This window comes from Rana temporaria, chromosome 7 (assembly GCF_905171775.1).
Source record: "Rana temporaria chromosome 7, aRanTem1.1, whole genome shotgun sequence".
NCBI classification, from domain to species: domain Eukaryota; kingdom Metazoa; phylum Chordata; class Amphibia; order Anura; family Ranidae; genus Rana; species Rana temporaria.
The window spans coordinates 45,782,715-45,797,184 of NC_053495.1; positions in this window are offsets into that span (position 1 = coordinate 45,782,715).

Sequence of the window (14,470 nt, forward strand, 5' to 3'; positions counted from 1 at the left end):
ATAGAAAGGCAACAGTAACTCAAATAACCACTCGTTACAACCAAGGTATGCAGAATACCATCTCTGAACGCACAAAACATCTTACCTTGAAGCAGATGGGCTACAGCAACAGAAGACCACATCGGGTGACACTCCTGTTAGCTAAGAACAGGAAACTGAGGCTATAATGCGCACAGGCTCACCAAAATTGGACAATAGAAGATTGGAAAAACGTTGCCTGGTCTCATGAGTCTCGATTTCAGCTGTGACATTCAGATGGTGGGGTCAGAATTTGGTGTAAACAGCATAAAAGCATGGATCCATCCTGCCTTGCATCAATGGTTCAGGCTGGTGGTGGTGGTATAATGGTGTGGGCGATATACTCTTGGCACACTTTGGTCCGCTTAGTACAAATTGAGCATCATTAAAAAGCCACGGCCTACCTGAGTATTGTTACTGACCATGTCCATACTTTTTTGACTACAGTATACCAATCTTCTGATGGCTACTTCCAGCAGGATAATGTCACATGTTACATGCCAAGTTTAAATCCTCTCACCACTGGTTTCTTGAACATTGCTATGAGTTCAGTTTACTCCAATGGCCTTCATTGTCACCAAATCTCAATTCAATAGAGCACCTTTGGGATGTGATGAAACAGGAGATTCACATCATAGATGTGCAGCTGACAAATCTGCAGCAACTGCGTGATGCTATCATGTCAATATGGACCAAAATATTTGAGGAATGTTTCCAACATCTTGTTGAAACTATGCCACGAAAAATTAGGGCAGTTCTAAAGAAAAAGGGGGGTCGAACCCGGTACCTGCAAGGTGTACCTAATAAAGTGGCTGGTGAGTGTATATATACTCAATACAAATAAATATGTGAAATGTCTGGCCTGCATTTGTATTCAGCCCCTATTACTCTGATGCCTCTAACTAAAATCTAGTGGAACCAATTGCCCTCAGAAGTCACCTAATTAGTAAATAGAGTCCACCTGTGTTTAATTAAATCTCAGTATAATTACAGCTGTTCTGTGAAGCCCTCAGAGGTTTGTTAGAGAATCTTAGTGAACAAACAGCATCATGATGGCCAAGGAACACACCAGACAGATCAGGGATAAAGTTGCAGAGAAGTTTAAAGCAGGGTTAGGTTATAAAAAAATATCCCAAGCGTTGAACATCTCATAGAGCACTGTTCAATCCATCAACCCAAAATGAAAAGAGTATGGCACAACTGCAAACCTACCAAGACATGGCCGTCCACTTAAACTGACAGGCCAGGAAAGGAGAGCATTAATCAGAGAAGCAGCCAAGAGGTCCATAGTAACTCTGGAGGAGGTGCAGAGATCCACAGCTCAGGTGGGAGAATCTGTCCACAGGACAACTATTCTGCCGCGTACACACGATCGTTTTTCGGCATGAAAAAAAACGTTGTTTTTCAGCATGTCCAAAAAACAAAGTTTTTCCAACTTCATCATTAAAAACTATGTTGCCCACACACCATCCTTTTTGAAAAATGATGAACAAAGCGCGGTGACGTACAACACGTACGACGGCACTCTAAAGGGGAAGTTCTATTCGCCTTTGGGCTACTTTTAGCTGATTCCTTGTTAGTAAAAGATGATTTGCACTTTTTTGTCTGTTACAGCGTGATGAATGTGTTTACTCCATTATGAAAGGTAGTTTTACCTGAACGAGCGCTCCCATCTCATAACTTGCTTCTGGGCATGCGCGGGTTTAAAACGTTGTTTTTGCCCACACACGATAATTTTTTACAACCCGAAAAAAAAATTTTTTTTTTAAAACAACGTTAAAAAATGCAGCATGTTCGATTTTTTTTTTTTGTCGTTTTTCAGAAGCCGAAAAACGATGTGAAGCCCACACACGATCATTTTAAATGACGTTTTTAAAAACGTAGTTTTTTTTTAATGCCGAAAAACGATTGTGTGTACGCGGCATTCGTCATGCATTCCACCAATTTGGCCTTTATGGAAGAGTGGCAAAAAGAAAGCAATTGTTGAAAGGAAGTCTTAAGCAGTCCCGTTTGCAGTTTGCGAGAAGCCATGTGGGGGACAAAACATGTGGAAGAAAGTGCTCTGGTCAGATGTGACAAAAATAGAATTTCAGCGGGGACAGGGAAGCTGGTCAGAGTTGATGGGAAGATGGATGGAGCCAAATACAGGGCAATCTTAGGCCCCGTACACACGGTCGGTTTGGTCTGATGAGAATGAACCAAAGTTCATTTTCATCGGACCAAACCGACCGTGTGTAGAGGCTATCGGTCTGTTTTCCTTCGGTCCAAAATTTTAAAACATGCTATAAAACCAAACCAATGGACTGCTGCCCCATCGGACCAAACCGATGGTTAGTACAGAAAAGCATCGGTTCAAAACCCGCGCATGCTCAGAATCAAGTCGACGCATGCTTGGAAGCATTGAACTTATTTTTTTTCAGCACGTTGTGTGTTTTACGTCACCGCGTTCTGATCCGATCAGATTTTGAACTGATGGTGTGTACACACATCAGGCCATCAGGCCACTTCAGTGGTGAACCGATGAAAACGGTCCGTTGGACCATTATCATCGGTTTTGTCCGACCGTGTGTACGGGGCCTTAGAAGAAAACTTGTCAGGCCTCGTACACACGATAGGTTAACCAGAGGACAACGGTCTGAAGGACCGTTGTCTTAGGTTAACCAATGAAGCTGACTGATGGTCCATCACGCCTACACACCATAGGTTAAATAACCGATCGTGTCAGAACGCGGTGACGTAAAACACAATGACGTCCTGAAAAAAATTAAGTTCAATACTTCCAAGCATGCGTCGACTTGATTCTGAGCATGCATGGGTTTTTTAACCAATTTTCGTTCCTACTAACGATCGGTTTTGACCTATCGGTAAGGAATCCATAGGATGATTTTAAAGCAAGTTCCTATTTTTTTAACCTAAGGTTAAATAACCTATGGGGCCCACACACGATCGGTTTTGACCAATGAAAACGGTCCTTCAGACCGTTGTCCTCTGGTTAACCTATCGTGTGTATGAGGCCTAAGAGTCTGCAAAAGACTTGAGACTGGGGCGGAGGTTCACCTTCCAGCAGGACAACTGCCCTAAACATACAGCCAGAGCTACAATGGAATGGTTTAGATCAAAGCATATTCATGTGTTAGAATGGCCGAGTCAAAGTCCAGACTTAAATCCAATTGAAAATCTGTGGCTTGAAAATTGCTATTCACAGATGATCTCCGTTCAATCTGATGGAGCTTGAGCTATTTTGCATAGAAGAATGGGCAAAAATGTCTAGATGTGCAAAGCTGGTAGAGACATACCCAATAAGCTATAATTTCAGTGAAAGGTGGTTCTACAAAGTATTGACTCAGGGGGGCTGAATACAAATGCACGACACACTTTTAACATATTTAGTGATTAAAAAAATTAAACCATTTATAATTTTCCTTCCACTTCACAATTATGTGCCTCTTCATGTTTGTCTATAACATAAAATCCCAATAAAATACATTTATGGTTTTGGTTGTAGTAACATGACAAAATTTGGAAAATTTCAAGGGGTACTGTATGAATACTATTTCAAGGCACTGTATATAGTAGTGGGGAAAAGGTTTTGTATCTCTGAGGCCGCGTACACACCATCAGTCCAAACCGATGAAAACGGACTGAAGTTCAGTTTCATCGGTCCAAACCGACCGTGTGTACGCCCCATCGGTCTGTTGTCCTTCGGTCCAAAAAAAGAGAACTTGCTTTAAAATCTAACCGATGGACGGCTGACCGATAATTCCGACAGCAAATGTCCGAAGGAGCCTACACACGGTCGGATTTTTCCGACCGTGTGTTCCAAACATTTGTTGTTGGAAATTCCGCCGATGTGTACTTGGCATAACTCTGCAAGTCCATTCATTTTTAAGTCCTGAGGAATTATTAGGTTGGTGGTTTACTTGTAGTAAAAAGATCAAAGTATTCCGGTGCATGGAGTGTGTGAAGAAGCAGCTAAAAAGGCTATATACCATATCAAGCTGTAACTGTTCTTAAAGTCCATGGTTTGTACCAAAGCAAGAGTTTATAAAGCTGAATGTATATGGTTTGGGGCACTGGCGGCTGCTATCCTCAGAGTTGAGCCTGCTCTGTATGGAGAAAAAAAGAAAAAGGGGGAAGCATCACCTAAGTGCAGTATTTAGCCAAGCCGATTTATTCACAATGGTTAAAAACATTTACAAGATGTAAGATATAAAATTGCTCATCATAAGGTATGGAATCTGACACTCGTTTGTGTCCTGCAGGGGCCACCAGGGATCCTGTGAAAGAGAATGGATGCCCTGTATGAGACCAGAAAGTCCATGTCAACCAGCGTGGAATGCACCGGTTGACGTGACGTCACCAAGAGAGGAAGAGAGGACCAGAAACTTCAGACGTAGAGGGCCGCGTAACTCGTGAGTGTTTTTAACCATCATGAATAAACAGCCTTGATTTAATACTGCACTTAGATGACACTTTCCCCTTTTTCTTTTTTGGTTGACTTGTAGTGAATATGGTGATAAACACCAGTAACTTTGTTTGCCTGTTCAGAATTTTTACTTTACAGCAAAGTTTGGAAGACATGTTGAGGCCAAACCAGAATATCTAAAATACACTCTGTACAGTAATTTCACCTCTCCTTGTCCAGTGCACACACTCACTCCCAGATAGCAAGAAATTGTCCTGGAAGTTTGAAAATGACTTGCTAAGCTATTGCTAGACTTGCTAGGCTTCACAAGTTTGTTGCACAATTGCACAATTGCAGCAAGTCTGCATTGCATGACTCCAGATCAACTGTCTTTGCAAACATTCTGTAAGTTCTGGTTCAGTCATGTTGTGCAATAGTCATCCCACCACAGGGGTCACTGTGGCTAAATTTCCATGCTGTAGACTTGCAAAGCTCTTCCTGTAGACTCACCACTGCAAATTTCTAGAGACTTGCCACACACATATTTGCTACAAATTGGAAAAAGGTGTCAATTAGAACTTGTGCTTTAAGTGCTCTGCAAGTGTACAACTTGCCAGTCAAAATGTGCAGCAAGTTAACAGACTTACAATTCAACACTGCCACAAATTTGTGGTAAGTTATCCTTGCTATCTGGGCTAAAAGTCCATTCAGCAACAAGGGCTCATTTGTATGCTTTACCTTGATCCTTCAGAATCATGCTTTACTCTCCTCCAGTTCTGTACAGTCACACCTGAGCCCAGATGGGGAACCAAATATGTATGTTTACATGGCTGGTAGTTTAGTCATTATATATGGAAAACTCCTGAAGCAACTCAGAACATATTAACTTCAAAGCCCTACCCTCTGGGTCACATATACAGAAATTGGTTGGAGGGATAAAAAGAAAGAGAGATTATACACTTGGGATGGTTTCAAATATATGTGAATTCATAGTTTCATGTATCTGTGCAACAAGGTTCATTCTATATTTGGGACACATTTATATTAAGCTTATATAAGGGGTATCCCCATTATGACTACAATATATAACAACGCATAAGAAAGCCAGAGTTGCTCCAAGTAGCTGAACTTAAAAACTTAAAGGTTTTTAATATTTAGACTAAAATTTTGTTGTGGCTTTTACCAGAAGGGAGACTATAATGATTTTAAATACATTATACTATTGACATTGTTGTCTAACAGGTAAGATGGAGACCTAGGGATGGAGGTTTTATCCTCAAGGCTCCAGTTCCCAGACCAGTATTCATTAAAGCGGAGGTTCACCCAAATATTATGTATATAAGATCATATGCTTGGATTAAAAATCTGGTATAGATTTTTAGTGCACCTCAAGTATTTTTTAGTTTTTTCTTTGCATGGAGTCTCATTTAAAATGTTTTCCTAGGGGACCTCACACAGCAATCCCAAGCTTCCAGAAGGTGGGAGTGATTTGGATTGTCAAACATTGCACAGCAAAGAGCAGAGAGCTAGTTGTAATCTAATGCCGCGTACACACGATCGGTTAAACCGATGAGAATGGTCTGATGGACCGTTTCCCCCGGTCCAAACCGATCATGTGTGGGCGCCATCGGTTATTTAACCATTGTTTAAAAAAAAGCCAACTTGTTTTAAATTTAACCGATAGATTCCTAACCGATAGAACAAAACCGATCGTTAGTAGGCACGACCATCGGTTAAAAATCCACGCATGCTCAGAATCAAGTCGACGCATGCTTGGAAGCATTGAACTTCGTTTATTTCAGCACGTCGTGTGTTTTACGTCACCGCGTTCTGACACGATCGTTTTTTTTTTAACCGATGGTGTGTAGGCACGACTGACCATCAGTCAGCTTCATCGGTTAACCGATGAAAACGGTCCATCAGACCGTTCTCATCGGATGGACTGATCGTGTGTACGCGGCATTTGAATTAAGTGGAAGTAAAGGACACAACCCCCTCTACACAGTCTCATAGGGAACAGACAGAATTCACACTAGTTGCTTTGCATAGAGGCAAGTGCATACTATAGATGGATATGCGTTGTTCATTTTTCATTTCAGAAGTTTACAAACACTTTAGTAGTACTCTACCAGGGGGGCAAAAACTCCCTTACCCCCAGTTCTTCCTAAATACATATTTATTTAATATATTTTTAACAGAGACTTTCATATAATGTCATTCAGCAAGAATTTAAAAATCAGAAATTGTGGTTGCCTGAAAATACTATAGTAGTGCAATCACAATTTGAATTACTTAGAAGTTTAATTTTCTTCTTAAGCTTTGACATTTTTTACATTATTGATATTAGATTTATTATAATAGGAGAGCTTTGGTACTCTTATTCCCATCTCTGGGAGGTTTGCTTTGGCAATAGACAATCCTTCTGTGTGAACACCCACTGATAAGTATTTAGGAAGTCCATCCAACACAAGTACTACAGCACATCTTGTACAACTGTCTGCCAATGAATTCAGTGATATAAACTGGCCAGTTTTACCGCTAAGGCTTGTAGTTTTGATGCACAATTGGTAATAGTTTTGTTAAAATACTCTCTAGACAGGAAGGATCCAAGTTAAATAAAAGACAAAAAAATCTAAATGATTCTGGAGCTCAGCCTTGGAGAATAGGATTTCACTCTAATTGAGATCATACGTGGCATGTGTACTTTTGGCATATAACGCGTATTAATCAAAACTCTTTTATCGTGGATAATGTCTACTGTCTGTGCCAGAAAAGGAAGTCTGTTGTTGACCCATCTCTGTAGCCTTTTGAACATAGCACCTTTGGCTTCATAAACACTCTGTTTTTAGGAGAAAAAAATATTCTGTAAATGTCTGTTGAATACAATGCACAAAAACTGTTCATGGTTGAAAACATTCCTTTTGTTTCAGGCTTTTCTTTGCCAGAGATGGAAGTTGGCTTATTAATCATTTCTGCTGCTTTATGAATGATTGTAGAATATGTTTTGGTTATGTGCATGTATAATTATTATTAATTTCTGCTATGAATATCAACTTTTTATGGTTTTGACCTCTATTCTGAGCCAAATATATGTTTTCTTTTTCCAAAAAATGTTAATGAGAAGAGATGTACCTTTTCAGTTCCAGGTTATGTAGTGTAATGACTTAATTGAGTTCATACTATCATTACATCATCATGGACTACCCATAACAATGCATGAAGTTTGCATGCACACAGTTATTTGCAAGGAATAGCTGTTGTTGGCTCAGGTCACAGAAATCTCAAAGCCATTGGCGGTGCGTCGATAGTGGGCGCAGGAGCGCCGCCCCTTCTCTCCTGCACCGCCACTGAAACAATACACAGATTCATGCATTCAGGGACTGTGACAAGATTTGCAGCCACAGCATTTGCAGTCAAAGATTCACACACTGGACACTGTGATTGGCTGCAGTGCAGCCTGAGGTGGAACAGCCACACATCCCTTGCCTAAGGACTGCTGGGGAGGGGATCAAAATTTGCAGGGGAGGTAGTCCCCACAGAGACTGGACTCTCTGTTGTAGATCTGTGTGGTACCACAAAGCCCATGAGCTGTGTACTGAAGACAGGGCAGCCATCACACATTTTGGGGACCCTTACACAGCTTTAGCAGAGAACTGGGGGGGGCCCTCCTGTCGCGAGATGATAAGCGGGGGGTGGTAACGAACGTGTCATCTCTTCTCTTCTCTCTCCTGCTGCAAGACGGGGCGGGGGGGGGGTTGGTGCTGACGAACAAAAAAAAGTCAAGTCAAGTCTTCTCTTCTCTCTCCTGCCACGAGTTGCTAAAGTTACATGGAAAAAAAGGGGGGGCGGGCCCCCTGCCGCTAGTTGCTAAAGGTAGGGGGGTCAGATGAAAAAAAAATAAAAAACAGGGTGGCCCCTGCCGCGAGTTTAAAAAGGTGGGCAAAACGGGGGGCAGCCGGGCCCCTGAGAACCATCGGGCCCCTTACAGGTGTAACGCCTGTACCCCCTGATGGCAGCCATGACTGAAGAGTGAAGGAAAGGGAAGCAGAAGTCAGAGGCTCAGGGCAGTCTTGTGGGGAACATGAGAGGCGATCACTGGACAGTTGCTGCCTTGTGTACTTTCCACCACAGTGTCTGAGAGCGAGAGACTTGGCTGGCACATCTAAATGGAGGTCACAGCTGCCAGAAAGCTTCACTGGTCCTGCGAGTGATCACCATTACTAGGTCCTGAGTCACTTCTGATGTCACATATCCTGAAAATATGATGTTGCTGCTTCTCTTCACCATATATATTGGCAGCCACTCAGGAGAATGTGCATGTAAATATGAGAATGCTCCACACAGTGTAAAATCAATGGTATTCAACATTTATTAAAAACAATGCTACTCACATATGTAAAAACATAGGTAGCACTGTACAAATAAAACCCCCCAGGGGAATATGCAGATCGCTTCCAGATTTTGTAATACATAATGTCACAAGAGTGGGCTCCACCCTACATGTTTTGTCAAATAAAAACTTCCTCCAGGCTGTGATCAGGCACAGCAAACAGCAGCACTCTTCTCCTCTGTGTGTGCTCCTGGATGCTCTGCCCAGCACAACAATGTTTACCCTGGATTGTCCATGCTCATACCCTGGGCTCACTCTAAGCACCATTGTGCAGCAGCTCTGCACACAGATCCCCTGGGCTCTCTGGCAACCAACCAATGTCTGTCCGCTCACAGAGTTGCAGGCATGAGGAACGATTATTTCTCAAAGTTTACTACAGAGTTTTAGTCAATCTATGAACTAAGCTAAACAGAGGAATCAGTATGCCAGACAGGCCATTAGCATTTTTAGGTGTAGATATAAGAATTGCAGTCTCCACCTGCTGTTTCTAGGGATGAGGGAGCATGTGATGGTCTCCCAATGGATAGTGCTTGGGTCTAGGGGGCAGTCACTATGCTGGATGGGGTGGCATCACTGCTTCCTTTAGGCTATAACTTGTGTGCTGGCTGCAATGAAGGTAAACACAGAAAAAATGAATATAAACGATTAGGGGGAATTTTTTAATAGAGGGAAAGTGATAGTGTCTCTTCAAGTGTAGCTACAGAAAATACTGAGTAGAAATCATGTGACATTAAAGATGCCAGCATCTGCAGACACAAACTATTGACAGTGACAAGTTATCCTATCCATTACAAATCTCAAAACAATAAGCAATCTGGAAAATAAAAAGATTTGATGTCATAAGCTTGTTTTTGAAAGCATGTACATGGTCAGTTTTCACTGATCTACCCCAGATTTAGCAAAACAATTCAAACAGTTATACTAGCCTGTTGGTACCACCGTTTGAGGCAAATGTTATTAAGTCTAATGCCGCGAACACACAACCGTTTTTAATGTCATGGAAAAAACAACGTGATTCTTGTCAAGCCTGCCTTGCATACACACGTACGTGTTGCAGTGACATACAACACGTACGACCGCACTATAAAGGGGAAGTTCCATTCGAATGGCGCCATCCTTTGGGCTTAAATATGTAAATTTCCCTTCTTATAACTTGCTTCTAAGCAAGAGCGTTTTTTCCCATCGGTAAAGCCTACACACGACTATTTTTCATGACTTGAAAAACGTAGAGAAAAAATAGAGCATGTTCTAAATTTTTAATGGCCATTTTTCACGTTGAGAAAAAATGCTCTGGAGCCTACACACGATCGTTTTTAATGACCAATTTAAAAAATTGCATTTTTCTCATCATGAATAATAGTCGTGTGTACACGGCATAAGGCCAGGTTCACACTGCTCCGACATGAAAGTCCCACGACTTTAGATCTGCCCTGCAACACCGGTTAGACATTGTTTAGACATCAGTCAGACTTTAACAAATAGGATCTGACACGAGGTGAGTGCAACTTGGGTCTGGTATGGATTTTTTTTTTTAATACATTTTGCAGTGCTAACATTGCCTCTGAGCACAAGTTGTATGTCACAGGTCGGATTAGTTAAGATGCTGATCCAACGTGGATACGACTTCAATGATATTCAATGTGCTGAAATTGGACCAAAGTCAGATTAAAGTAGTGCAGGACCAGTTAAAATTTCTCTCATAGGGAATTATTGATTTATACACGTCTTGCGAAATGTGCTCTCAACGCCGGAGCCTATGCCGCACCAGTGTGAATAGGGCTGCTGCGGTTCTACCACGTCACCTTCTGCATTCCTTCTCATAATCTCCTATTGGTTGGTATCTAAAATCTCAGGCTTTTCACTCTGACTGAAGTCGTTGTTTTAATCGCGGCAAGCTTTGAAATACAATTCTTGCCAGCTAATTCACTAACTTTACCTTTCATGAACTCTTATGGTCAAATAAGTTTATCAAGTCATGCAGAGTACATGGCCACATCTCCCACAACTAGAGACCATTCATATCAAGCACCTGTAGCTGTCCAGCATGTCTAGTTGCAGAGCAAAAACATGAAACAAGAATTCTAAAAACCACAAAGGTTAATCTATGACTTAATATATTATATTATCCACATATGTTGAAAATGTAAAAGCGATTTAATTCATATTACCTAAACTCCTTGGAGAAATCTATTCTTACACTATAGAGACCTGGGTGCTCAATCATTCATTACAGAAACTCACGCCTTCTAGCCGACCGTAATCCTACAAGAATGTTATTTTGTTCTGAGCTAAAATTAACATCGACTTTGAGATTAGCACTGCAGAATCAGCCAAGGTTTGCTCAAAGAAATTGTCAAGTTCTAAACAATAGTGGCTCGTTCTTGTAAATGATAGATGATATTCTCCTAATTACTATCATTGTGCTCAGCCACAAAAATGGTTTAATCTGATCTGCAAATCTAAAGTTCTGCAATTACACAGCTCTTTTATTGTTATTATGTTCTGCACACAATAAAAGTAATCTCTGATCTGAAGAGAGCACAATACAAACCAATTCATTTCCAGGTATCCTTTTTGGCTAAGAAACCATTATAGTTTTAAAAAGGCTGTATGTTTCACACCCAAGAGAATGCATTTAAATTGTCAAGGTGACAAAAGATGGTTTTGTTTTTGCTATTCCTACCATAAAACAACGCCCTCTATTGGAAGACTTTTATTTCTCACTGCCAAACTATTAAAGGAGACCCAAACTCTTGCCACAAGTCAACATTTTTAATGCCCCATGTCGTCCTGACTTGTAATTTGCTATAGCATTTTTATTCTTACCTAACTGGCTCCAGACCAGGATCACTCTAGACAGGAGTTCTTGCTCCAGCCAGGGATGGAAAGTCTTGTAGTCATTGTGTATCACTCTACTTGTTCATACATGCATGTGTGAGATACATGTCCTCCATGCACAACTACGCAGTGAGGGGGGGTGGACCCACTCTTTTTAACCAATTCCTGCCTGGCATAGGTTGATCCCCTTAGACTCATCAGGTAGAATAGACATGGAATCCTGCCCTGGGCACCAATCCATGAGCACCCTAGGAAGGCCCTCAGCCTTAGTACCTCCAGTAGCTATCCTATACCTGCTTCAAGCATAATGGCAATTGACTTCAGAAGCAGCTTCACCCTGCACCTTTTAATTTTCAGAGGACACTCCCAATTGAGGTTATGAGAAGGAACACTAGAAACCTTTTAACTGTTTACCAAACCAGTTAATTTACTGATTTACATACTTCAGTCATCCCAGAGGTGGTGCCACAGTCCTTTTATGTTGCAAATGATAATTGAAAATGCAAATGATGCCCCTGGATGACGTGATTTATCACTAAACTAGTAGGGCAGAACAAGCGGCATGCTGACGTCACCATCCACTACTGTTTGACCTCCAGACGGACGGGTCTGCCTGCTTGTGTCCAGTCGGCGCAGGAGGCTTAATTTTGTCAATTAAAAATTGTAAGTGCAACTCATTTTTTATTCTAATAAAACACTAAGGTTTTACACTATCTAGGCATTTTTGTTTTTACATGCCACATCATCGCCATTTGGTTTCTACCACTATGGAGCATGCTGATTAAGGGTGCGGTGGGTTCCTGGGGTGAAGCTGTGATTCATTAAAGGCTCCTCCGGGTCCTCCGTAATAGGGGAAGACGGGGTTCTGGTAAGCAGACCATTTTGTCATATGGTGGTTGACATCACATTGGTTTCCTTTTCATGATTGAAGAGAGGGACATCACTTATTTTAAGGATTTGTGCACGGTTGGATCATTATCATTTGTTGATGACACAGTTGGACTACTCATATGAACTTTACGAATATTTATGGACTTCCACCATCAATTTTTCACATCAAATTCACTTATTTTCATTTATGAGTGTTTTTTTTATCATTTATTCATTTAATTTATGAGTGTTTCATAATTTATTTAAGTTGATTTTCACCATGTATCACTTAGTGGCCTTATGCCAATGTATATGTTCACATTCATTAGTTAGGCATATTGCCACAATTTAGGTTTAGCACAACTTTATATATATATATTTCCTAAATAATAAAGAGAGCAATGAAAGAACAAAGTCAAATTAAGTAGCCCATACCCTTTTGGAGGTTTGCTAGGGTCCCAAAAAGTCATATACTTCTCCATCATTGCTTTTCCACTAAGGGGGAGCTTTCATAGCTAAAGCCTTACAGATTTCATCTTAGCCACAGCCTGGCCCTGGCAACGCTTCCCCCTTGCAAATGTTGGGCCCTTTAAACTCATCAGATACTATTGGCATAAGATTCTCTCCCAGGCACCAATCTTGGGAGGCTCCAGCCTAGCTTAACCAACGCCATCAGTAGTTTGTCCCATACTTGGTGTTAAAAAAGTGAAAGAGCATTTTAAGGGAATAAGCAATACCTCAGAAAATCACCATTTGGTGGGAATAAATCTTTATTGAGTGTGCAAAGGGGTAATAATGATTTTACCAAATATTATTTAAAAATAAAGAAATCTTTTGATCTGTAGTGAAAATCGTCATAGTTTTGAATATGCAGAAAATTAGGAGAATAGTTAGAACTACTTTTTTTCAGGGACTTATATCAATGACATATTCAGATAGATATTCAGAACAGTATAGCTGGTTGGACTTTCTAAATCTAAATGGTAGTGTAATAAAACAGTATGTGGTTTGGATGAAAGAATCAAGGGCATAGCTTGGCTTATTCCAGGAGGACTGCTGTTTTCTATTATTTACTGTGTTTAACATATTTTAGTGTCAATAGCTGAAATATTTTCAATACGACTGGAAGGAATGAAAGTTCTAAGACTTATGCCGCGTACACACGGTCGTTTTATGTGATGAAAAAAAATGACGTTTTTAAAAACGTCACTTTAATTGACCGTGTGTGGGGGAAAACGTTGTTTTATGTCTTCTAAAAAACGACCAAAAAAAATTGAAGCATGCTTCAATTTTATGTGTCGTTTTTCAAAACGTCAACTTTTACTTCACAGAAATTGACCGTGTGTAGCAAAAACGTCGTTTAAAACGAAGTTTTTTCATCCGCTCATGCCCAGAAGCTACTTATGAAGCGAGCTTCAATAGAAAAACGTGGTGAACGTAACCTCGCTTTGCTAGAACATTGTGAGAAAAACGATGGTGTGTAGGCAACTTCGTCTTTGAAAATTGAAGTTTCAAAAACGTTGTTTTTTACTTCACAGAAAATTTCTTTTTTTTTCATCACATAAAGTGATGGTGTGTATGCGGCATTAGCCTTGGACAGTGCAGTCTTTCAAATGTTTGACCAATAGTAGCAGGGGAAAAGTAAGGGATCCTAACTGGCCCCAGAGCATTCATGGTACAGCAGATTGCACAGACAGTTGCTGGGCACGCAAAGCACTTTTTGCCGCCATCTGTCAAACCCCAGATACAGGTAGTGGCAATTCAGAGCAAGGGAGGCTCTCCTTAGCTCTACCTCTGGCTCTGGTCACATGACCTATTCGGGGAGGACTTCCCCACACTCTGAACTGCCTGGTTAGGTGTGTTTCAAGTTGTACTTGAAGGAGAATTATACTGGGGGTGGGGAATTCTGTGCTGGTGGGAAATTTGTACTGGGAGCAAGATCTGCACTT